The 22,997-nt window shown below is 39.2% G+C and overlaps 1 pseudogene; it reads right to left on the bottom strand.

The window, feature by feature from the left end:
- Positions 1-401: 401 nt before the first annotated feature.
- LOC131810508 (large ribosomal subunit protein uL6-like) lies at positions 402-1,048 on the bottom strand (annotated as a pseudogene).
- Between the last annotated feature and the right edge of the window lie 21,949 nt (positions 1,049-22,997).

Below are 22,997 nucleotides of genomic sequence, written 5' to 3' on the forward strand. Positions count from 1 at the left end.
TCTGGCAAGTATATAATGACATGTATCTACCATTCTAGTATCATAAGGAAGAATTTTAGTGCTCTAAAATCCTCTGTGCTCCACCTGCTTACCCCTCCCAACCCTCCCAAACCCTAGCAATCACTGATCTTTTTAATGTCTCCGTAGTTTTACCTTCTCCAGAGTGTCGTGTAGTAGGAATCACACAGTACGTAGGAATCATACAGTACATAGCCTTTTCAGCTGCTTTTACTTACAGTATACACTTCAGTTCCTTCTGTCATTTCCCTGCTTGATAGTTGATTTCTTTTCAGTGCTGAATATTGATCTATTATCAGGATAATTATAGTTTATGTATTTATTTTTTTTGTATTTATTTTTCTTTCCCAAATCAGTGCAGCTTGTGTTCCATTTTTAAAATATCACTGATAAATTTGAGATTTCATCTGGCATCTTGCCATTTCCATAGCTGGACACCTTAGATCTAATTCATCCGTCTGCTGAACCGATCCTTTTTCAGAAACATAGATACCTCATCATCCAGAAGTTTTCTGCTCTCCTTGTTTTCAACTTTTGAGGTATGCTGCATCACAGCAGATGACTTTGATGTGAGTTCAATGTCATTTCCTTCAAGAACTAACTCAGCTTTTTGGGCCTGAGATACTGAACAAACAACACCTGTCCACATCTGAACTCTGTGGATGTAGTTTTTATCCAGGAAATTTTGGATTTCAACAAGAGAGTCCTTCTCCTGAATAACAGCATGGATGGGGAAGTGAGCACATACAGACCTCATCTGGTAACGGGAGCCCAGGGCGACGCCCTTGATCATGTTCTGTATGCAACTACAGATAGGGCGAACAGTAGCCAGTTCTTTCCTAGTTTCCCACCATTTGTCAACCCAGAGTGTCATCTTTTTCTTTCCAAGGAGACTGAACTCTATATTGATGTGATTGAAGTCCCTTTGCAGGGCTCCTCTGGGGCCCTTTGCAATGAGAGTGGGTCCTTTCCTAGTGTTGTCCACAACCATTGGAATGTTGATAGTCTGATTGATGAGAGTGGTCTTCATTCTTGCAGTAGGTGTGGCAAAGAGCAATAATTTATTAAGGTCTATTTTTTTTTAAAGCCCAACTCTTCTTTTTATAGTTGAGAAAACTGAATCCTACGGAAGTTTGAAAAACTTGCTCAAGTCCCGTAGCTAGTTGGTGACAGTCATGACTTGAAAGTAACTCTTCAACCTCCAGTCCAGCACTTTTGGCTCCTTTACTGCGCTAAGATTCTAACATTTTCTGGAGTTTTTGTTTTAGGATCTCCTCTTGTTACTTGCATTCATTTGCTAATTCTCTTGTATTTGTGGAATCAGAGGTCGAAAAGAGTTTGCATAAGGCAAATGCACATTCTCCACAACTGTCTGGTGGTTTAAGGGCTTCTGCTTCCTTCTTCATGTAAAAGGCATAGTAGGGATTCCTGAGGTAGTCTCATGTGTTGTAATGGCAGGGGTGGTGTAGTGAGAAGAGAGAATAACTAAAAAAGAAATCCAATCAGAATCAAAAGAAAGCCCCACACTTCAGTTCAAAAAAGCAATTGCACCAGAGGTAGCGAGTGGTAGAATATTCCACACAAATAAGGCCTTGGGATTTTAATTGTATAAGCTCAGTAGGAAACATTATTGCTACGGGGTTGTCTAGAAAGCTGTCACACTCTTAGAGTGCATTAATAGGGCTACTTACTGATGCTGAGCCTGTCACAAACTGATGGAGAGACTCGAGTTTTTAAAATGTCGATGAGTGAGGAATGTTGTAATCCCTCTGTATTCTGTATTTAAGTACAGATGTACAAGAAGGCCCATTTATGGATGTCATATCCAAACTGTGTACTGGGGCACTGGGGGGCTCAGTCAGTTAAGTGTCTGCCTGGGATGGAGCCCCACATCAGGTTCCCTGCTCAGCAGAGAATCTGCTTCTCCCTCTCCCTCTGACCCTCCTCCCTTCTTGTGCTCGCTCTCTCTGTCTCAAATAAATGGATAAAATCTTAAAAAAGAAAGAAAGAGAGAGAGAGAGAAAGAAACCATCCACCGACAAGCTGGAGTATGACCAGAGGCTGCTGATGGGGCCATGGGCACTGGAAAGGAACCCACTTTGTGGGGGGCTTCTAAGTACTAGGTACTGGGCCAGCGGAGCTTTAGCTACATGGTTTCAGTGCATCTTCACACCAACTCTGAAATAAAGTTCTTATTAATCTCATCTACATATTTTGAGAGGAAGACATTTACCCAAGATCATTCCCCTTGAAAGTGATGGGGCTAGAGCTTAGCACCATGTTCTTCCCACTACCAGGGAAGTGAAAGCTCTTAAAAACCATATCATAAGAGCAGAGAGGAAGAAACCGGGCACACACAGCTATCCAAATATATTTGAAATATTGTCAAGTGAAACCAGAAGCTAGATTTATTCCTCTTTGGTCCCAGAGAAATTTAGAGCCTGAAGATAAGTGTTGCAGGGAAGCACATAAGAAGTTAATGTCAGGAAGAACTTTCTATCAGAGGATGATTCCGTAAATGATCCAGCTGCCTTCATTCATCCCATGTGCCTCCTCACCAGAGGAGCATTCAAGGAGAAGCCAACTGGCCAGTTGTCAGGGTGTTCTTCATTCACTCAACTGGTATTTAATAAGGGTTATCCCTGCTTTAGAACTTGAAGATTCAGCAATGAACAAAACAGGAAAAAAAACACAAAACAAAAACCTATAAATACTTGTATTCTTGCCTTAATAGGGTTTACATAGCAGTGGAATATAGTGGTAGAGGTCATTGCAGGATTCTCTGGTCTATTCAACTAGCAGTTTGAGGTGACACTAAGACACCAGTCATACATGGTCATTTGTGCCTGCCAGTGTCCCCTCAGCTTTACCACTGCTGGGCATGCTGGCTTAACCTCTAATTCCCAAATCCTGTGAATCTTTGCTGAGGGCACTGTGTGGTCACTGGAGCCCTTTCTAGCACATATGCTAGAAGTGATGAAGAGATTGGCATTCCCCCAGCAGCTGTCACCCAATGACTGATGAGAATAAAACTGTGGTCTCGTCTCTCAGTTGGGATAACACTGAGACAGGGGATCCACGGGGCCTCCCTGATTCCCTCAGCAGGATGGCGCTCCCGTTTCCACAATGGAACCTTGCTTGATTGGTTCTTTCTTGTTCCTATCTGTTTCCCATTGTCTGACTTATGGTCCCTGGAGCTACTTCCCAAATAAACCACGTGCACTTGCATTCTTGCCTCAAAGCCTGCTTCTGGGGGATCTCAAAGTAAGGCAACCCTTGTGATTCTTAAACACTGGCTGAATGTCAAGGGATCTGAGTTTTCATCATGGCCCTTGGCTCTGTGTAAGTCACTAACCCTCCCGCTTCTCATATTATCACTTGTAAAATAAGAGCATCAGACTAGATGAAATATATGTGCATATAATTTGAAATATATGTCTATATTCCTACCCACAAACATGCCTAGTATTTAATTTTGTAGCCTCCTTTACATGGTTTTGACAGAGTCTTCACATTCATGTCCCACTGATCCTCAAAATACCTCTGTGAATTAGACTGAATAGGGACAATTTTGCCTATTTAAGAGGTTAGACAATTGCACCACCATAATAACGGGTTTCCTTTTTCCTCTTCTAAACATTTAACTAATGTCCCAGAGTTTGAGTGATCCCCATCCTGTTTTCCTAATCTCTATCTCCAATCTGATGCAAAGAACAAATTTCCTGTTTCTCGATGATTGGATCAAGAGGTTATGGCCAGCAAATGGCTAGACTCATGGCTAAAATAAGAAGGGATCCAGATTCTTCAGAATAGAAAATTCCATCAGCGACCCATAGGGGTTAGGTGCTGTGTGGGACAAGACTGTGGGAGCAGACACAGACCTGGGCTACATGCAAGTAGCTTTGTGAGTCCCACACCCCACACTCTGGTAAGAGGCAGGATGGGATCCATGTTTATATTTTCTATGGTTTATAAAAGCACTTTTTGCACTCACCCCGTGAGATACAAGTTTTATTATTCTCGTTTTGATGGGAAAACAGACGCTGGGAGAGGTCGAGTAGTTGTAATAAATGTGCATTCTCCCTTGAAATGTTAAGGCAGGTGCTAGTGGAAGTTTATCATGCCCAGGCCTGTCCCCTGGAGAGCTGTGGTTATGAGTTCTCTTGTAGCCATGTAGATTCCAACAGAGGGGGCTTTCCAGAATACACTGGAAGAGCTCAATCATAAGGAGACAAAGAGTAAAGACAGTGACGCTACAGATTCTTTGAGGTTATAAGTAGAGAGATGTTTCCATGTCACCAGGCAGAGAGGGAAATCAGATGGTCACACTCCAGTGAACCTTAGAGATCATCCTGGTCCAAATTCCTCTGTGAGCCAGAGCAGGGAGGTACTTTCTTTAAGGCTACACAACTTGTCAGGTGAGCCATCATCCTGGTTTGCCCTGAAAGTCCTGCCTTCCAAGAAACCGGAGTCTGGAGCCAACTAGGACAGTTGGCTACTCTACGACTGATAAATGTATCTGACATTCCCCAGTCTGTCTGGTTCTAGAAGACCACTTGTTTAACTACACCGACACTGAGTGTGATCGTGAGGGAGTCACTTTGCCCCCTCCAATTTCATGTTCTCATCTGTAAAATGGAAACAAAAATACCAAATATAAAGAGTTGTGCAGGGCGCCTGGGTGGATCAGTTGTTAAGTGTCTGCCTTCGGCTCAGGTCATGATCTCAGGGTCCTGGGATCAAGCCCCACATTGGGCTCCCTGCTCGGCAGGGATTCTGCTTCTCCCTCTGCCCCTAACCCCTGTGCCCCCTCATGCACACGTGCTCTCTCTTTCAAATTTAAAAAATAATAATAAAATAAAAAAGGATCGTGTGGATTAAATAAGAAAATGCATGGAAAATGCTCGCTAAATAGTACATACACTACTATTGTCACTACTTACCAACGCTAGAGATAGGTTATCCTGGACTTTGGCCTTCCTCTCTGTTACTGCTCTTTCTTCCAGCAGGATTCCCAAATCACTATCATGGTTTTTTCTGCACTTGAAACAAAGTCTTCATTTTATAACTGGAAATGTTGGTAAACTTGTATGCCTAGGAAGCGTACCTCTTTTTAGTGACCAAAAAGCTTTTGCTTTCCATACTTAAAGTCACATGTTCTGAGAAAGGAGTTTTGCCATATGGTTCCACTATACCCAAATGGTCTTTTTTTTTTTTTTGGATTGTGAGAACAGCTACTATCCAATGCACAATGAAATGGAAGGATTTAGATGTATGCGGCACCAAGGGCCTCGCTAATGTCGTGGCAGGGGAGAAAGTATATTTCTTAAATCACACCCAATTTGGTAAAATAAGACTATTTTGGATATAGCTACAATTGCCTCACATTTTTCTGTTGCTCTCCCTCCCCATGCAACCAGGCTACATGACGTTATATATAGAGAGAGTAACAATGTCCAGCATTTCATGCTAGTTGTAGAAGGCTGTCTCCTTCCCCTGTTGACGCGTTCAGAGTGGGCGTTTGAACTCTGAAACCCTGCAGACTGAGCCCCTGAAACAGGCTCTTTCTGTGTCTCAGTGGGAAACTCTTTGCTTCTCTTCTTCAGTTTCTTCAGCTGTAAAACAGGAATCCAAATAATTCCCTTTAGCTCAGGGATTCTCTGAGCTCGTCTGTAAAATGACACAGAGATGAAAACCCTTTAGTGACAATGCATGCCTAACACTGTTACAAGTCTAGAGCTCAGAGTTCAATGAGATTTTTAAAAAAGGAAGAAAGAAAGAAAAAGAAAAAAAATCCTCCATCCAAGAGGAAAACCCAAAGTACTCTCTGATCAAATTTCGTGGATAACTTTTGGGGATCAATTTCTGTGCAACTTCCTGGGGTGAACTTGCAAATGTTTTTCTACTCACTTCCCTAAAGGAAGCCTCCTCCATTCCAGTTTTATAGGATTCCACCCACTTTTTTTTTTAGCTGTAGTAAAGAAAAAAAAATTAAGTACAGCTTCCTTGCAGATTGTGGAGAAGATATCTTGTATCTCATTGGAAGCTTGCTGATCAAAAGATCTGTGTCATCTGTGGGTAGTACATTTCTCTGAGGGGAAAAGAGAGTAATCAAGAATGTTTCTCTTCTGAGAGGAAAACAGATACACTGTGTGTGCATTGGGGCTGTGTTTAAAAAACCAAGTCAAGAGCCTGGGAGAATTATAATGGTGTTCTCCCTGCAAAAATATGTGGGGATAAATGGTGGCTCAAAGAGAGACCTCACATTCCAGAACTTTTGGTGTCAATGGCAAGAAGCAGATAAAATGTGACAATAAAACCTGGCATTTATTAGAGAGATAAAGAAGTCTGGAGTAAATGGTGTACTCTGAATAAGACAGGAAAACAGCATTTCTGTACCTTGTTACCAAATTTTATCTCAGGCCGGGTGGTAACGGGGTTTATTATTTAGAATTTTTAACATATTCCCTTAAAATGATTGTTCCTTTTTGGAGTGCTCTCGCCTCCGCTTGCTAGTGTTTACCAATCACACCAGGCAATAGATTTTAACTCTATTATTACATAATCATAATAGAAAGTGTGTAGTGCATTTTCTCGAGGGAATGAAATCACAAAAATAATTAACCACAAGCATTTCACTATTTGAAAAAGCAAAACAAAACAAACCATAGATGTCCAGAGAGGCAGTTGATTCTCCTCCAGGGGTGGCTCTTGGTCTAAGGCAATTATGTTTGCAGTGACCTCTGTTTCATAGGGGCAAAATCCAGGATAGTCAGCATACTTAAAAGTTGGTTATTCTTGGGGCACCTGGTGGCTCAGTTAAGCATCTGCTTTCGGCTCATGAACTCGGGGTCCTGGGATCAAGCCTCTTGTGGGGCTCCCTACTAAACAGGGAGTCTGCTTCTCCCTCTCCCTCTGCCCCTCCCCCTCTACCACTCATGCTCCCCCCACATCCCGCCCCACCACTGGGCCCCAAACTCCCACCCCCAGCTCATGCTCTCTCTCTCAAATAAATAAATAAATAAATAAATCCCTTTAAAAAAAAAAGTTGGATTCTTCTTTGTATTTTGTAGTTATGGTGAGAGACAAATGAGAAGTCCTTTTCTCGGGTTTCAAAAATGTTTTTAGATTGGCTTGTGCTATATAGTTCATTACAGGCTTCCTGATCCACTGTTTAGGATGAAAGAGGAAAAATATTTTGTATTGACAGAAGATCAAGAGCAGATGTACACCAAGGTCTTAGGCATACGTTTTAACTTATTTTTGCGTGCTGTGAGGAACTATTGCAGAGCCAAAAAGTGATTTGTATTCACTAATTGTAGGCAGTTTGGTAGTTTTGTATATAAAAAATAACGTTTTAATGTGTTATCTGCTGGTTTTCCTCTCTCTCTCCTCCTGAATATGTTTTGTGTTTTTACTTCCTGTGCTCACTTAAAGTTTAATGTGGAACTGTCTCAGTGTCCTGGGCAGCACTAGTTTTCATAACCTCAGCTTCTTTAGAAAGTTTAATGTGGTTATGAACCACTTAAAATATTGTGGCTCTGGGAGCATAGGTCTATGGAAACAGGGCAGTTGTCTGGTAAATTTGATCAAGGTAGAATATCAAGTTGGATCATTCAAGAGTCAGGACCCCCAAAATATATCCACTTTCATGCCCAAGAAAGTCCAGATTGAATATCTCCATGCCTCAAAGATGCTGGAAGTTTGCCAGATTTCTGCTTCAGTGGATGTGCATGGAAAACTGCTTACACACACAGCCTCGAGGGAGGCCATCCTGTAGAGTGGCTGTCTGAGTGTCATCATAGCTCACTGCCATTTCTAGATGACAAATCATAAACATGGCTGGCCCTCTGGAAACGGTGGTTAACTCTATGAGGCAGAATGGTGGAAAACGTGGGTTGCACATATAAATGTCCACAGGTGCCAGGTCTATATTATGAGGCAGGTCTAGTGTCAGGGGGTGAGGGATAGTAGGGACTGCAAAGACCTGAGGGGACTCACCCATCTAAAGGGGCATCTGCTCCTCACCTCCTGGTCTCCACTGCCCTTCCTTGGTAGATGCTCAGTGTTGTCAAATATGCTCATTTTGGGGGCGCCTGGGTGGCTCAGTGGGTTAGTCCTCTGCCTTCGGCTCAGGTCATGATCTCAGGGTCCTGGGATCGAGCCCCACGTCGGGCTCTCTGCTCGGCGGGGGGCCTGCTTCCTACTCTCTGCCTGTATCTCTGGCTGTGTCTCTGCCTACTTGTGATCTCTGTCTGTCAAATAAATAAATAAAATCTTAAAAAAATATATGCTCATTTTTTCCCAAAACAATCAGGAAATTCAGATTTTTATGTGAAATTTCTCAAACTTTAAATCTTTACTTAAATTTCTTAAAACACTTTGCACTCAGAATCTAAATAGTTCAGAAGGCTAAGTATGGCCACCAGGCTGCCATTTTGAGACTTCTGAATTAAATGACTCTCTGAGAAGAGAAGACCTTCCCTACTCTACATTTAGAGATGGTTTTTCCAGTAACCTTGGCTAGTGTCTTTTTTTTTTTTAAAGAAAAGAACACTGGACTGGGGTTTAGGAGATTGAGTAAAGCCAACTCTACCTTTCCTTATCCTGGGAAAGGATGATCAAGGGAAAATGCTTAACTTTCCTTATCCTCAGCTTTATAATATATCAATTAATAATACTTATTCCCCCCATCTATCTCACAAATAAGATTCACTCAATTAATATTTATTACAAATTTACTTGACCAGGGATCCTGGGTGGCTCAGTTGGTTGGGCATCTGCCTTGGGCTCGGGTCATGTTCTCAGCATTCTGAGATCAAGCCTTGCTTGGGGCTCTCTGCCCTATGGGGAATCTGCTCCTCTGTCTCCCTCTGCCCCCCCCCCCACCTTGTGCTTGCTCTCCCCTCTCTCACTCTCTCCCAAATAAATAAATTTTAAAAAATTTACTTGACCATAACTTATTCTACTTAATTCTTAAGAAGGGCTTATAAGGTAGGTTTTCTTGAGGTGCCTGCGTGGCTCAGTTTGTTAAGCATCTGCATTTTGGGTCACGTCAGGATCTTAGGGGCCTGAGATCAAGTGCCATATCTCGCTTCCTGCTCAGTGGGGTGTCTGCTTTTCCCTCTCCCTCTGCCCCTCCTCCCTTGTGCACATGCTCTCTCTCTCTTTCAAATAAATAAGTAAAAGCTTTTTAAAAAAATAAGGGAGATATTCTTAACATGGATGTACAGATGAAGAAACTGAGATTCTGCAAATTTTAAGGAAATTGCTCAAGCTCATAGAGCTAATTAGTGTTGGAGTAGAGATTCAGACCTAGAGCTTTTGATTTTAAGCTCTGCTTTCCATTGTGAAAGCAATTCTTAACATTGATAAGGAGCTATAGCTAATTTAAATCATCATCCTCATTAAGAATATCATTTTGGCTTATTCTTGTCTAGACACTAGCTACAGAGTTAACAAGTATAATCTTACCTGGGCAAATCATTGTATCTCTCTAGGTCTCAGTTTTTTTGAACTCTCGAGTGGTCATTGGTATTTCAGCAGCTATGTTTTGCTCAGAGGTATTTTTAGTTGGGCCTAAATAATTTTTTTGTCCTTTTTTAAAAAAACAAGTTATTGTGGGAGTATCGCTGACATAAACTAAAGAGCACATAATATAAGTGTATAATTTGGTTAATTTTGACACATGAACACACCCGTGAAAACCATTACCACAGTCAAGATGATGAGCATATCCATCACCCCAAAAGTTTCCTTATGACCCTTTGTAATCCATCCCTGATATTCCACTCTTTGTTCTAGGTAACAACCGATTTTTCTTTTACTATACATTTGTTTGTATTCCTTAGAATTTTATATAAATGGAACCACACAGGTTATACTTTATTTTGATCTAGTTTCTCTCACTCAGCTTAACTATTTTGATATCTATCCATGTTGTAATGTGTATCATTAGTTCATTGTTTATGATAGCTGAGTAGTGTTCCATTATATAAAAGTACAGTAGTTTGTTTATTCACTTAGCTGTTGATGGACATTCTGAGCTGTTCCCTGTTATAAATGTACCTGCTAGATTGTCTAAGCAGAAGATCAACAAGGAAATAAGGGCTTTGAATGACACACTAGACCAGATGGACTTCACAGATATATTCAGAACATTCCTTCTTAAAGCATCAGGTATACATTCTTCTTGAGTGGACATGGAACATTCTCCAGAATGGATCACATGCTGGGTCATAAATCAGGTCTCATCTGGTACCAAAAGATTAGGATTATTTCCTGCATATTTTCAGACCATAGTGCTTTAAGACCTGAACCCAATCACAAGAGAAAATTTGGAAGGAACACAATACGTAGAGGTTAAAGAGTATCCTACTAAAGAATGAATGGGTCAACTAGGAAATAAAGAAGGATTTTTTAAAAATTTATGGGGATAAATGAAAATGAAAACACAATTGTTCAAAACTTTTGGGAGTAGCAAAGGCAGTCCTAAGGGGGAAGTATATAGCAATACAAGCCTTTCTCAAGAAACAAGGTCTCAAATACACAATTTAACTTTATAGCTAAAGGAGATGGAGAAAGAACAGCAAATAAAGCCTAAATTCTGCAGAAGATAATTAATAAAAATTAGAACAAAATCAATGAACTAGAAACCAAAAGAATAGATCAACAAAACTAGGAGCTAGTTCTTTGAAAGAATTAATAAGATCAATAAACTCCTTGCCAGACTTATCAAAAAGAAAAGAAAAAGGACCAAAATAAATAAAATCATGAGTGAAAGAGGAGAGATCACAACAAACACCAAAGAAATACAGCTGTAAGAACATATTAAGAGGGGCACCTGGGTGGCTCAGTGGGTTAAAGCCTCTGCTTTCAGCTCAGATCATGATCCTAGGGTCCTGGGATCCAGCCCCGCATCGGGCTCGCTGCTCAGCAGGGAGCCTGCTTCCTCCTCTCTCTCTCTGCCTGCTTCTCTGCTTACTTCTAATCTCTGTCAAATAAATAAATAAAATCTTTTTAAAAAAGGAACAACAACTATATGCCAACAAATTAGGCAATCTGGAAGAAATGGATTCATTCCTAGAAACATATAAACTACCAAAACTGAAAAGGAAGAAATTACTATTATTGTATTACTGTCGATTACTTCTTCTATGTTTGTTATTAGCTGCTTTACATATTTGGGCGCTTCCATGTTGGGTACATAAATATTTATAATTGCTGTGCCCTCTTGGTGGATTTCCACTTTGTGATTATAAGTGTCATTCTTTGCTTTTTGTTACAGTCTTTGTTTTAAATTTCATTTTGTCCAGTATAAATATCGCTACCTCAGTTTTCTTTTCACTTCCATTTGCATGCTAAATGCTTTCCCATCCCTTCTCTTCCAATTTGCTTGTGTCTCTAGGTCTGAAATAAGTCTCTTGTAAGCGGCATACAAATGGGTCTAGCTTTTTTATCCATTCCATCACTCTATGTCTTCTGACTGGGGCATTTACTCCATTTTCATTCAAAGTAATACTGATAGGTATGTACTTATTGCCATTTTGTTACTTGTTTTATGGTGATTTTTGTAGTTCTTTCCTGTTCCTTTCTTCTCTTCCTCTCTTCTTTCATGATTTTATGTCTTTACGATATATTTGGATTCGTTACTCTTTTTTCTTTGCTTACCTATTATTAGTTTTTTGATTTGTAGTCACCATTAGATTTGTATATAACATCTTATGCATATGGCTGTCTATATTAAGTTAATGGTCATTTAAGTTTGAACCCATTCCTTATTCCTTTCTCACCCATGTTTTTGGTATATGATGTCATATTGTACATCCTTTTATTTTGTGAATTTCTTGACTGCTTTTTTTTTTTTTTTTATAGACCTACTTAGTTGTACTGCTTTTGTTTTGTGCCTCTTACTTTTCTTACTCCTGCTTATGTTCTTTCCTTTCCACTCATTGTTGCCTTAACATTACTTGTAGGGCTGCTTTAGTGGTCATGAATTTCTTTAACTTTTATTTGTCTGGGAAACTCTCTCTCCTTCTATTCTGAATGATAGATCGATGGATAGGGTACTCTTAGGTGCAGGTTTTTTTCCTTTCAGCACTTTGAATATCTCATGTCACTCCTTCTGGCCTGTAGTTTCTGCTGAAAAATCAGCTGGTATCCTTATGGGTTTGCTCTCTTGTATATAACTGTTTTCTTTTCTGTTGCTGCTTTTAAAAGTCTCTCTTCATCATTATTTTTTGCCATTTTAATTATGATGTGTCTTGATGTGGCCCTCCTTGGGTTGATTTTGTTGGGATCTCTGTGCCTTCTGGGTCTGGATTTCTGTTTCCTTCCCCAGATGTGGGAATTTTTCATCTATAATTACTTCAGATAAATTTTCTGCCCTCTTCTGTCTCTCTTTCTGGGATCCTTATAATGGGAATGTTATTATGCTTTATAGTGTCACTGAGTTCTCTTAGTCTACTTTCATCTATTATTACTATTTTTTTTCTCTCTTTCCTGTTCAACTTGATTGCTTTCTATTACTCTGTCCCCCAGGTTGTTGATCTGTTCTTCTTACTCTAGTCTACTATTTACTCCATCTAGGGTGTTTTTACTTCCAGTTACTGAGTTCTTTATCTCTGATTGATTCTTTTTTATGTTTTCTCTCTCTTTGTTGAGAGTCTCACTGAGGTCCTCTGCTCTTTTCTCAAGTTCAGTGAATGTTTTGATGACCATTACTTTATTTTTTTATTAACATATAATGTATTATTTGCTTCAGGGGTACAGGTCTGTGAATCATCAGTCTTACACAATTCATAGAACTCACCATAGCACATACCCTCCCCAGTGTCCATAACCCAGCCACCCTATCCCTTCCTCCGACCCCCAGCAACCCTCTGTTTGTTTCCTGAGATTAAGAGTCTGTAACAATTTGTCTCCCTCTCCAGTCCCATCTTGTTTCATTTTCTCCCTCCCTACCCCCCCCCCATGACTCCCTGGCCTGCCTCTCAAATTCCTCATATCAAAAAGATCATATGATAATTGTCTTTCTCTGATTGACTTATTTCATTAACATTACTTGTAGGGCTGCTAGTTCCATCCATGTCATTGCAAATGGCAAGATTTCATATTTTTTTAAAAATTTTATTTCTTTATTTGACAGAGATCACAAGTAGGCAGAGAGGTAGGCAGAGAGAAGAGAGAGAGGAAGAAGGCTCCCTGCTGAGCAGAGAGCCTGATGTGAGGCTCCATCGCAGGACCCTGGGATCATGGCCTGAGCCGAAGGCAGAAGCTTTAATCCACTGAGCCACCCAGGTGCCCCAGGATTTCATAGTTTTTTGATGACTGCATAGTATACCATTGTATATATATACCACATCTTCTTTATCCATTCATCTGTTGATGGACATCTAGGTTCTTTCCATAGTTTGGCTATTGCAAACATTGCTGCTATAAACATTCAGGTGCACGTGCCCCTTTGGTTCACTACATTTGTTTCTTTAGGGTAAATACCCAGTAGTGCGATTGCTGGGTTGTAGGGCAGCTCTATTTTCAACTTTTTGAGGAACCTCCATGCTGTTTTCCAGAGTGGCTGCACCAGTTGCATTCCCACCAACAGTGTAGGAGGGTCCCCCTTTCTCTGCATCCTCACCAGCATCATCATTTCCTGATTTGTTAATTTGAGCCATTCTGACTGGTGTGAGGTGGTATCTCATGGTGGTTTTGATTTGTATTTCCCTGATGCCGAGTGATGGTGAACACTTTTTCATGTGTCTGTTGGCCATCTGGATGTCTTCTTTACAGAAATGTCTGTTCATGTCTTCTGCCCATTTCTTGATTGGGTTATTTGTTCTCTGGATGTTGAGTTGGATAAGTTCTTTATAGATTTTGGATACTAGCTCTTTATCTGATATGTCGTTTGCAAATATCTTCTCCCACTCTGTCAGTTGTCTTTTGGTTTTCTTGACTATTTCCTTTGCTGTGCAAAAGCTTTTGATCTTGATAAAGTTCCAATAGTTCATTTTTGCCCTTGCTTCCCTTGCCTTTGGGAATGTTTCTAGGAAGAAGTTGCTGTGACTGAGGTCGAAGAGGTTGCTGCCTGTGTTCTCCTCAAGGATTTTGATGGATTCCTTTCTCACATTGAGGTCCTTCGTCCATTTTGAGTCTATTTTCACATGTGGTGTAAGGAAATGGTCCAGTTTCATTTTTCTGCATGTGGCTGTCCAATTTTCCCAACACCATTTGTTGAAGAGACTGTCTTTTTTCCATGGGGCATTCTTTCCTGCTTTGTCAAAGATTAGTTGACCATAGAGTTGAGGGTCTATTTCTGGGGTCTCTATTCTGTCCCATTGATCTATGTGTCTGTTTTTGTGCCAGTACTATACTGTCTAGATGATGACAGCTTTGTAATAGAGCTTGAAGTCTGGAATTGTGATGCCACCAACTTTGGCTTTCTTTTTCAACATTCCTCTGGCTATTTGAGGTCTTTTCTGCTTCCGTTTAAATTTTAAGATTATTTGTTCCATTTCTTTGAAAAAAGAAAAACGGTGGTATTTTGATAGGGATTGCATTAAACGTGCAAAATTGCTTTAGGTAGCATGACATTTTCACAATATTTGTTCCTCCAATCCATGAACATGGAACATTTTTCCATTTCTTTGTGTCTTTCTCAATTTCTGTCATGAGTACTTTATAGTTTTCTGAGTACAGATTCTTTGCCTCCTTGGTTAGGTTTATTCCTAGGTATCTTATGGTTTTAGGTGCAATTGTAAATGGGATTGAATCCTTAATTTTTTTCCTTCTGTCTTGTTGTTGGTGTGTAGAAATGCCACTGATTTCTGTGCATTGATTTTATACCCTGACACTTTACTGAACTCCTGTACAAGTTCTAGCTGTTTTCAAGTGGAGTCCTTTGGGTTTTCCACATAAAGTATCACATCATCTGCAAAGAGTGAGAGTTTGACTTCTTCTTTGCCAATTTGGATGCCTTTCATTTCTTTTTGTTGTCTGATGGCTGAGGCTAGGACTTCCAGTACTGTGTTGAATAGCAGTGGTGATAATGAACATCCTTGCTGTGTTCCTGACCTTAGGGCAAAAGTTCTCAGTTTTTCCCCACTGAGAATGATATTTGCTGTGGGTTTTTCATAGATGGCTTTGATGATGTTGAGGTCTGTACCCTCTATGAGTACACTTTGAAGAGTTTTGATCAAGAAAGCATGCTGTACATTGTCAAATGTTTTATCAGCATCTTTTGAGAGTATGACATGGTTCTTGTTCTTTCTTTTATTAATGTATCATATCACATTGATTGATTTGTGGATTTTGAATGAACCTTGCAGCCCTGGAATAAATCCCACTTGGTTGTGGTGAATAATCCTCTTAATGTACTGTTGGATCCGATTGCAGAGTATTTTGGTGAGAATTTTCGCATCTGTATTCATCAAGGATATTGGTCTCTTTTCCAATGGGGTCTCTGTCTGGTTTTGGGATCAAGGTAATGCTGGCCTCATAAAAAGAGTTTGGAAGTTTTCCTTCCATTTCTATTTTTTTGGTAACAGTTTCAGAATAGATAGTAATTCTTCTTTAAATGTTTGGTAGAATTCCCCTGGGAAGCTGTCTGGCCCTGGGCTCTTGTTTGTTGGGAGATTTTTGATGACTGCTTCCATCTTCCTACTGGTTATGGGTCTGTTCAGGTTTTCTGTTTCTTCCTGGTTTATATATCTCTAGGAATGCATCCATTTCTCCCAGATTGTCCAATTTGCTGGCGTATAGTTGCTCATAATATGTTCTTATAATTGTTTGTATTTCTTTGGTGTTGGTTGTGATCTCTCCTCTTTCATTGATGATTTTATTGATTTGGGTCCTTTCTCTTTTCTTTTGATAAGTCTGGCCTGGGGTTTATCAATCTTGTTAATTCTTTCAAAGAACCAGCTCCTAATTTCGTTGATTTGTTCTACTGTTTTTGTTTGTTTGTTTGTTTTTTGGGTTTTTGTTTTTGTTTTTGTCTCTATTCCATTGATTTGTGCTCTGCTCTGCTCTTTATTATTTCTCTTCTCCTGCTCGGTTTAGGCTTTCTTTGCTGTTCTTTCTCCAGCTTCTTTAGGTGTAGGGTTAGATTGTGTACTTGAGACCTTTATTGTTTCTTGAGAAAGGGTTGTATTGCTATATATTTTCCTCTCAGGACCACCTTTGCTGTGTCCCACAGATTTTGAACGGTTGTATTTTCATTTCCATTTGTTTCCATGAATTTTTTCAATTCTTCTTTCATTTCCTGGTTGACCCATTCATTCTTTAGTAGGATGTTCTTGAGCCTTCATGTATTTGAGTTCTTTCCAACTTTCCTCTTGTGATTGAGTTCTAGCTTCAGAGCATCATGGTCTCAAAAAATGCAGGGAATGATCCCAATCTTTTGGTACCAGTTGAGACCTGATTTGTGATTGGAGAATGTTCCATGTGCACTAGAGAAGAATGTGTATTCTGTTGCTTTCAGATGGAATGTTCTGAATAAATTTGTGATGTCCATCTGGTCCAGTGTGTCTTTTAAAGCCTTTATTTCCTTGTTGATCTTTTGCATGGATGATATGTCCATTTCAGTGAGGGGGGTTGTTAAAGTCCCTTACTATTATTGTATCATTGTCAATGTGTTTCTTTGATTTTGCTATTAATTGGTTTATATAGTTGGGAGCTCCCATGTTATGGACAAGATATTTAAAATTGTTAGATTTTGTTGGACAGACCCTTTGAGTATGATATAGTGTCCTTCCTCATCTCTTTTTATAGTCCTTGGCTTAAAACCTAATTTGTCTGATAGAAGGATTGCCACCCCAACCTTCTTTTGATGTCAAGTAGTATGGTAAATTATTTTCTACCCCCTCACTTTAAATCTGGAGGTGTCTTTGGGTCTAAAATGAGTTTCTTGTAGACATCATGTCAATGGATCTTGTTTCTTTATCCATTCTGATGCCCTGTGTCTTTTGATTGTGGCATTTAGCCCATTTACACTCAGGGTAACTATTGAAAGATGAATTTAGTGCCATTGTATTGCCTGTAAGGTGATTGTTACTGTATATTGTCTCTCTTCCTTTCCAGTCTGTTAGTTTTAGGCTCTCTCTTTGCCTTGAGGACCCCTTTCAGTATTTCCTGTGGGGCTGGTTTGCTGTTTGGAAATTCTTTTATTTTTTGTTTGTCCTGGAAGCTTTTTATTTCTCATTCTATTTTCAATGACAGCCTACCTGGATATAGTATCCTTGGCTGCATATTTTCTTGTTTAGTGCTCTGACTATATTATGCCAGTCCTTTCTGGTGTGCCTGGTCTCTGTGGATAAGTCTGCTCCCAGTCTAATATTTCTACCATTGTATGTTACAGACTTTTGGTCCTGAGCTGCTTTCAGGATTTTCTCTTTGTTACTGAGACTTTTAAGTTTTACTATTTGATGACAGGGTGTGGACCTCTGTTTATTGATTTTGAAGGGGGTTCTCTGTGCCTCCTGGATTTTGATGCTTTTTTCCTTTGTCATATTAGGGAAATTCTCTACTATAATTTGCTCCAATATACCGTTTGCCCATCTCTCTTTTTTTCTTCTGGGATCCCAATTATTCTAATATTGTTTCATCTTATGATATCACTTATCTCTCGAATTCTCCCTTTGTGGTCCAGTAGTTGTCTCTCTTCTGCCCACCTTCTTTATTCTGCATCATTTGGTCTTCTATATTACTAATTCTCTCTTCTGCCTCATTTATCCTAGCAGTAAGAGCCTCCATTTTTTATTGTACTTCCCTCATTAATAGTTTTTTTTTTTTAATTTCACCTTGGTTAGACTTTAGTTCTTTTATTTCTCCAGAAAGGGCTTTTATTTCTCCAGACAGATTTCTCTAATATCTTCCATGCCTTTTTGGAGCCCAGGTAGCACCTTGAAAACATCATTCTGAACTCTAGTTCTGACATATTACCAATGTCCATATTGATTAGGTCCTTAGCCTTCAGTACTTCCTCTTGTTCTTTTTTTGTGTGGTGTGTTTTTCCACCTTGCCATTTTATCCAGATAAGAATATATGAATGAGAGAATAAAATTCTAAAAGGGTGGCAAATACCCCAGAACAATGTATGCTAACCAAATCAGAAGAGACTCCCTATTGCAGGAAGAAGAAAGGGGGTAAAAAGAAGTATAAAAAATTAAAAAAATATATATATGTATGTATTAGACTGATGAATAGAACAGAGCCACCCACTTGATTTTGGGTGTATTTTGGTCTCTTAGAAGAAACTACCTCCCAAAATTTTAAAGAAAGAAAAACTTAAATATATATAAAAGCAAGGGTAAACATTATAAAGGGATGGAATTTGACTGTAAAGATGTCAATTTAAAAAAATTCAGGAAAAGGAATTGATAAGATAAGTTGGTCGGAAAAAGAAAGTAAAAGTGGAGAGAATTTGCTCAGGCTGGAGACTAGAACAAAGCCCTGTGCTATATTTAGGGTATATTTTGATCTATTAGAAGAAATTGTATCCCTAAAATTGCTTAGAATAAAAAACCCTATATGTGTACAAAAAATAAAGTTAGATACAATGAAGGATAAAATATGACTATAATAATGAAGGTTTAAAAATATTCTTTTTGGAAAGGTATTGTTAAGATAAACTAGTTAAAAAACATTAAAAGAGGAAAGAGAAAAAGTTTTAAAAAATTAGAATATGAAAAAGAAAAAGTAAAAACATTAATTAACTTTACAAGACTGAAGAATCAGTCAGAAAGCCATGAATTCCATGCTTTGCTTTCCCCTCCTCTGGAATTCTGCTCTTTTCCTTGAGCAGTGAGCTTGGTCTTGGCTGGATGTTCTTCCTGATCTTCTGGGGGAGGGGCTGGTTGTAGTGATTCTCAAGTGTCTTTGCCTGAGGTGGAATTGTGCCGCCCTTCCCAGGGGCTGGTCTAAGTAATCTGCTCTGGTTCACTCTCAGGAGATTTTGTTCCCTGAATGCTTTCCATAGAGCTCTGGAGGATGGGAATGAAAATGGTGGCCTCCTAATCATTGGCCCAGAGGAGCCAAGAGCTTGGGGCCCCACTCCTCAGTGCATCCTCAGAGGAAAGTACTCAATCACTCCCATCTCCCTGGTCTCTGGCTGTGCTCCAAGCTCAACAGGCCTGTGACCAGGCGTTTCTGTCTCTGGCACATAGCCCTGTTTGGATTCTCCAAACCCAGCAGATTTCTGCCTCCAGAGAAGGAAGGTGGGTTTCTCCAGATGTGCTGCTTGTGGCACATCTGCTCAAAGAGCAGTGGCCTGACTGTGCTGCGGATCACAGCTTAAGGAAACTCAGAGCTGAGAGCTCACTCCTCAGCTCTGTCTCTGAGGTGGGCTTCCCCACTTTAATATCTGTGAGCTCTGAGACACTCAGACACCCCTAATCCTTCTGTGACCCCGCAGGACCTAAGACCACACTGTCTCCATGAGGGCTCTACCCTTGCTTGGTCTCTAGAATGGTGTCCCTCAGTGGAGCAGACCTTTAGAAGTTTGAATTTTGTGCTTCACTGCTTTACTGCTTGCCAGGAACTGGTCCCTCCCCCAACGGTCTATCTTCCTGTTGCTTCAGATTCACTTCTCCACACATTCTACCTTCAGAAAATGGTCAATTTTCTGTTTCTAGTGCTGCTCTTCTTCTCTTCAATATCCTGTTGGTTTGTAGGTGTTCGGAATGGGTTGATAACTATCTAGCAGAACTCCTGTGACCTGATGTCATCTCATTCTGATACTCCTCCACCATCTTGACTCCCATATTTTTGCCTTTCCTTTTTTTTTTTTTAAGATTTTATTTATTTATTTGACAGACAGAGATCACAAGTAGGCAGAGAGGCAGGCAGAGAGAGAGAGAGGAGGAAGCAGGCTCTCCGCGGAGCAGACAGCCTGATGCGGGGCTCGATCCCAGGACCCTGGGATCATGACCTGAGCCGAAGGCAAAGGCTTTAACCCACTGAGCCACCCAGGTGCCCCTATGCCTTTTCAATAAAAGAAATTTTTATTTTCTTGCCTCATGACACTGGCAAACACATTAATGTGATATTGAATGGAAAGTTGAGAATGTACATTCTTGCCTTGTCTCCCACAGTAATGGCAACACGTTTAATAATTCATCATTAATCATGATGTTAGCTGTAGGTTTTTCTTAGACACCTCTTATCAGATTGAGGAGCTTCTCTGTTATTTCCCATTTTATAAGGTATTTCTTTTAAAAGCATAAATGTGTTTTGGACTTTTTCAAGTGGTATTTTCCCTTAATTCTTGAGCTCATTAAATGGTTTTATCATTATATTGTTAATTACATTGATTAGATTTGTGAATTACATAGTTTTAGGATGTCAAAGAAACCTTGCATTAGTGGGATAAACTCAACTTGGTCACAATATATATCCTTTTTAAATTATTGAATTTAATTTGTTAATATTTTGTTAAAGAGCTTTATGTCTATTTCATGAGAAATATTGGTTTGAATATTTCTTTTCTTGACATACCTTTTATCAGGTTTTGTTATTAAGGTCATGGGCTTATAAAATTAATTAGATGGTGGTCTCTGTTCTGTCTTCCTCCATTTTGTAAGAGTTTATGTGGTATTGGTATTATTTCTTCCTTAAATGTTTATTATAATCCACCTATAAAGCTATATAGGCTAAGGGTATTCTTTGGTGGAAAGGTTTTAATTTAAGAATTTAGTTTTCTGGGGTGCCTGGGTGGCACAGTGGGTTAAAGCCTCTGCCTTCGGCTCGGGTCATGATCCCAGGGTCCTGGGATTAAGCCCCTTATCAAGCTCTCTGCTAGGTTGGGAGCCTTCTTCCTCTTCTCTCTCTGCCTGCCTCTCTGCCTACTTGTGATCTCTATCTGTCAAATAAAGAAATAAAATCTTAAAAAAAATTCAATTTTCTTTCATAGGAACACAGCTATCTAAATCTATCAGTTGTATTAGGTTGTGTTATTCAAAAAATTCATTTATTTCACCAACAGTGTTTAATGTGTTGGCATGAAGTTGCTTATAATACCACTTTATAATAGCCCCATCCTTTAATGTATATAGGATCTGATCTTGATGTTGGTAATTTGTGGAGTGTTTTCTCTTATTTTTTTATTTTTAAAGATTTTTATCTTCAAGCAATCTCTACATCCAACTTGGGGTTCAAACTTACATCACTGAGATCAAGGGTTACATGCTTCATGTACGCAGCCAGGCACCCCATCTTTCATCTTATTTTTATTGGTCAATATCATTAGCAGTTTACCAATTGTACCAATATTTTCAAAGAGCTCACTTTTGACTTTATTGATTTTCTCTATTATTTGTCCTCTATTTCACTGAAAAATCTTTTTACCCTTGCTTTTTTCTTCCGCTTACTCTGGGCTTATTTTGCTCTTTGTTTTCTAGCTTCCACATCTTGTTTTCTTACATAAGTATTTAAAGTTATGAATTTCCCTTTATATATGAATTTCTTCATTTTGATGAATTCCCCAAATTTTAATGTGTTGTGCTTTCCTTTTCATTTAGTTCAACATATTTTCTAATTTTCTTTGTGAATTGTTCTTTGATCCCAAGATTATTAAAAATGTTAATTCTTAAGTTTCTTTGGATATTCTCCATATAATTTTATATTAATTTCTAACTTAATTGACTTGTAGTCAGAGAATATATGCTATGGTTTCAATATTTTGATTTGTTCAGACTTCTTTTATTTCTCAGCATGTGGTCTTTCTTTATGAATGTTCTGTAAGTGCTTAAAAAGAAAGTGTATTCTTCAGTTGTTGGATAAAGTGTTCCATAAACATCTGCTATATCATGCTGGTTGATATTGTCCAAATTTTTATATTCTTACTAATTATGTATGTTTATGTTAGTTACTAAGAGACAGGAGTTCAAGTCTCCAACTAGGATTGTTCATTTTCTATTCTCCCTCTACTTTTGTTAATTGTTGTTTTCCATATGGTTTTGAACTCTGCCATTAGGGCATACACATTTAGGAACATATACACATAATAACACAAAAATTTGGGATTTTTATGTGTTTTTGATTAATTGGCTCTTTTGTCATTATGAAATACCTCTCTTTAGCGATACTCTTTGTTTTGAAGACTATTTTGTCTGTTAATAGGAAAGTCATATCAGTCTTTTAACGTTACTGCTTATGTGGTGTGTCTTTTTCATGGTTTTGCTTTCAGTCTGTGCTTTTGTATTTCACATTTTATATTTCAGTAAATAGGAAATTTGTGGTTACCTTCCTCATAACCCTTGGGTTTTGTCTCCACAGAAAGAACTCTTCCACTATGATCATGATAAAAGTCCTATTATGGGCACCTGGGTGGCCCAGTCAGTTAAGCATCTACCTTCAGCTCAGGTCATGATCTCTGGGTCCTGGTCATAATCTTGGGGTTCTGGGATCAAGCCATGTCAGGATCCCTGCTCACTGGGGAATGGGCTTCTTCCTCTACTTCTGCCCCTCCCACTGCTTGAGCGCTCACTGTCTCTTTCTCAAATATGTAAATAAAAATCTTAAAAAAAAAAAAGAGTCCTATTAAAATTTAAGCTGCTGTCTAGTTACTTTGGATTCCTCATGTCAAGAGACCCATAGGAAAGTAAAGACATTATCATCCTGGGAGAAGTACTAGGCTCTGATCATCATGAAGAGGATGCTGTTTTTTGAAAGCATTTGATTTTTTTACTGTACATGGCATGGCTGTGCAGAATCCTAGCGATCTATACTGTGATTCTCCTACTGAAGATTGCCATTAACTCTATAAAACATATTTTCCTGCCATAGACATCCTCCAATAACATATGGTCTACCAGATCATATGGTCCCAAGCAGCAGGGCCAGTTGCACCCCATGTGGTTCTGGAGAGGAGCTCTTTCTTTTATATAATTGCTGCACTGCTGTAGGAACCTTCTTCCCGAGGATCTGGCTTCTCACTTAGTCAATTGAGTTCTGGTCAGAAACTGGTCCTTTCCTAGAACCTGGATAAA

The sequence above is a fragment of the Mustela lutreola genome, chromosome 10, assembly GCF_030435805.1.
Source record: "Mustela lutreola isolate mMusLut2 chromosome 10, mMusLut2.pri, whole genome shotgun sequence".
In the NCBI taxonomy this organism is placed as follows: domain Eukaryota; kingdom Metazoa; phylum Chordata; class Mammalia; order Carnivora; family Mustelidae; genus Mustela; species Mustela lutreola.